This window comes from Triticum dicoccoides, chromosome 4A (genome assembly GCF_002162155.2).
Source record: "Triticum dicoccoides isolate Atlit2015 ecotype Zavitan chromosome 4A, WEW_v2.0, whole genome shotgun sequence".
NCBI lineage: Eukaryota > Viridiplantae > Streptophyta > Magnoliopsida > Poales > Poaceae > Triticum > Triticum dicoccoides.
The window spans coordinates 739,045,716-739,049,859 of NC_041386.1; positions in this window are offsets into that span (position 1 = coordinate 739,045,716).

Below are 4,144 nucleotides of genomic sequence, written 5' to 3' on the forward strand. Positions count from 1 at the left end.
TAAATAATTAATTAAATTTCAGAAATTAATAAAATCTTTAGAAAATCATATCTTTTAATCCGTAACTCGGATTAAAATATTTTCAACATGAAAGTTGCTCAGAACGACGAGACGAATCCGGATACGCAGTCCGTTCGTCCGCCACACCCCCCTAACCTATCGAACCCGCAACTTTTCCCCTCCGGCTCCTCTGCCCGAAAACACGAAACACCGGGAATACTTTCCCGGATGATTCCCCCCTTAACCAGTACCACCTCATACCGCGTTAGAACACGTCTAGCTCTGCTTGTTGACCTGTTATGCACTTGCTTGCTATGTATTTATTGTTTCTCCCCCTCTTCTCTCCGGTAGCCCCCTTGACGATGCTGATGCCCCTGTGGACGACTACGTCTTCGACGACCCCTCTCTCTTGCCAGAGCAACCAGGCAAGCCCCCCCCCCTTTGATCACCAGATATCGCCTACTCTTCTCTATACTGCTTGCATTAGAGTAGTGTAGCATGTTACTGCTTTTCGTTAATCCTATTCTGATGCATAGCCTGTCATTGCTGCTACAGTCATTGATACCTTACCCGCAATCCTAAATGCTTAGTATAGGATTCTAGTGTTCCATCAGTGGCCCTACACTCTTGTCCGTCTGCCATGCTATACTACTGGGCTGTGATCACTTCGGGAGGTGATCACGGGCACATACTATATACTTTATACTGTTACATTACCTGTGATATTGTTCGGAGTTGGGGGCTGAAAGGACAGGTGGCTCCACCCCGGTAGAGGTGGGCCTGGGTTCCCGACGGCCCCCAACTGTTACTTGTGGCGGAGCGACAGGGCAGGTTGAGACCACCTAGGAGACAGGTGGGCCTGGTCCTGTTCGGCGTTCACGGATACTTAACACGCTTAACGAGATCTTGGTATTTGATCTGAGTCTGGCTACGAGCCTATACGCACTAACCATCTACGTGGGAGTAGTTATGGGTATCCCGACGTCGTGGTATCAGCCGAAGCACTTCAGACGTCAGCGACGGAGCGGCGCGCGCCGGATTGGAACGTAAGCCTGCTCTTGTATTAAGGGGGCTAGTTCTGCTTCCGGCCGCCCTCGCAACGTGCAGGTGTGCTATGGGCGATGGGCCCAGACCCCTGTGCGCTTAGGTTTAGACCGGCGTGCTGGCCTCTCTGTTTTGCCTAGGTGGGGCTGCGACGTGTTGATCTTCCGAGGCCGGGCATGACCCAGGAAAGTGTGTCCGGCCAAATGGGATCGAGCGTGTTGGGCTATGTGGTGCACCCCTGCAGGGAAGTTAATCTATTCGAATAGCCGTGATCTTCGGTAACAGGACGACTTGGAGTTGTACCTTGACCTTATGACAACTAGAACCGGATACTTCATAAAACACACCCTTCAAAGTTCCACAGACAACCCGGTGATCGCTTTTCCGCAGGGCGACGAGGAGAGGATCGCCGGGTAGGTTTATGCTATGCGATGCTACTTGGAGATGCTATTTGGAGATGCTACTTGGAGGACTTCAGTCTGCTCTCTTCTACATGCTGCAAGACGGAGGCTGCCAGAAGCGTAGTCTTCGACAGGATTAGCTATCCCCCTCTTATTCTGGCATTCTGCAGTTCAGTCCACTGATATGGCCTCCTTACACATATACCCATGCATATGTAGTGTAGTTCCTTGCTTGCGAGTACTTTGGATGAGTACTCACGGTTGCTTTCTCCCCCCTTTTCCCCCTTTCCTTTCTTTCTGGTTGTCGCAACCAGATGCTGGAGTCCAGGAGCCAGACGCCACCGTCGACGACGACCCCTACTACACCGGAGGTGCCTACTACTACGCGCTGTCCGCTGACGACGACCTGGAGTAGTTAGGAGGATCCCAGGCAGGAGGCCTGCGCCTCTTTCAATCTGTATCCCAGTTTGTGCTAGCCATCTTATGGCAACTTGTTTAACTTATGTCTGTACTCAGATATTGTTGCTTCCGCTGACTCGTCTATGATCGAGCACTTGTATTCGAGCCCTCGAGGCCCCTGGCTTGTATTATGATGCTTGTATGACTTATTTTATTTGTAGAGTTGTGTTGTGATATCTTCCCGTGAGTCCCTGATCTTGATCGTACACATTTGCGTGCATGATTAGTGTGCGGTCAAATCGGGGGCGTCACACTCCATGACGTTCAAAACATCGTTGAAGACCCGGTTCTAAGCCGTAAAGCATGGCACATTCAACTATAGAGTAGTCATCAGCTTTGCTCTGCCAGACGTTCTTAACGTCGTCAGTTGCATTAGCAGCAGGCCTGGCACCCAGCGGTGCTTCCAGGACGTAACTTTTCTGTGCAGCAATGAGGATAATCCTCAGGTTACGGACCCAGTCCGTGTAATTGCTACCATTATCTTTCAACTTTGCTTTCTCAAGGAACGCATTAAAATTCAACGGAACAACAGCACGAGCCATCTATCTACAAACAAACATAGACAAGCAAAATACTATCAGGTTCTAAGTTCATGATAAATTTAAGTTCAATTAATCATATTACTCAAGAACTCCCACTTAGACAGACATCTCTCTAGTCATCTAAGTGATCACGTGATCCAAATCAACTAAACCATAACCGATCATCACGTGAGATGGAGTAGTTTTCAATGGTGAACATCTTTATGTTGATCATATCTACTATATGATTCACGCTCGACCTTTTGGTCTCCATTTTCCGAGGCCATATCTGCATATGCTAGGCTCGTCAAGTTTAACCTGAGTATTCTGCGTGTGCAAAAACTGGCTTGCACCCGTTGTAGATGGACGTAGAGCTTATCACACCCGATCATCACGTGGTGTCTGGGCATGACGAACTTTGGCAACGGTGCATACTCAGGGAGAACACTTCTTGATAATTTTAGTGAGAGATCATCTTAAAATGCTACCGTCAAACAAAGCAAGATAAGATGCGTAAAGGATAAACATCACATGCAATCAATATAAGTGATATGATATGGCCATCATCATCTTGTGCTTGTGATCTCCATCTTCGAAGCACCGTCATGATCACCATCGTCACCGGCGCGACACCTTGATCTCCATCATAGCATCGTTGTCGTCTCGCCAATCTTATGCTTCTACGACTATCGCTACCGCTTAGTGATAAAGTAAAGCATTACAGGGCGATTGCATTGCATACAATAAAGCGACAACCATATGGATCCTGCCAGTTGCCGATAACTTCGGTTACAAAACACGATCATCTCATACAATAAAATATAGCATCACGTCTTGACCATATCACATCACAACATGCCCTGCAAAAACAAGTTAGATGTCCTCTACTTTGTTGTTGCAAGTTTTACGTGGCTGCTACGGGCTTTAGCAAGAACCGTTCTTACCTACGCATCAAAAACCACAACAATAGTTCGTCAAGTTGGTGCTGTTTTAACCTTCGCAAGGACCGGGCGTAGCCACACTCGATTCAGCTAAAGTGAGAGAGACAGACACCCGCCAGCCACCTTTAAGCACGAGTGCTCGTAACGGTGAAACCAGTCTCGCGTAAGCGTACGCGTAATGTCGGTCCGGGCCGCTTCATCTCACAATACCGCCGAAACAAAGTATGACATGCTGGTAAGCAGTATGACTTGTATCGCCCACAACTCACTTGTGTTCTACTCGTGCATATAACATCAACGCATAAAACCTAGGCTCTGATACCACTGTTGGGGAACGTAGTAATTTCAAAAAAATTCCTACGCACACGCAAGATCATGGTGATGGCATAGCAACGAGAGGGGAGAGTGTTCGTCCACGTACCCTCGTAGACCGTAAGCGGAAGCGTTAGCACAACGCGGTTGATGTAGTCGTACGTCTTCACGATCCGACCGATCCAAGCACCGAACATACGCGGCCTCCGAGTTCAGCACACGTTCAGCTCGATGACGATCTCCGGCCTCCGATCCAGCAAAGCTCCGGAGATGAGTTCCGTCAGCACGACGGTGTGGTGACGATGATGATGTTCTACCGGCGCAGGGCTTCGCCTAAACTCCGCGACGATATGACCGAGGTGGAATATCGTGGAGGGGGGCACCGCACACGGCTAAGGAACGATCCGTAGATCAACTTGTGTGTCTATGGGGTGCCCCCCTGCCCCCGTATATAAAGGAGCAAGGG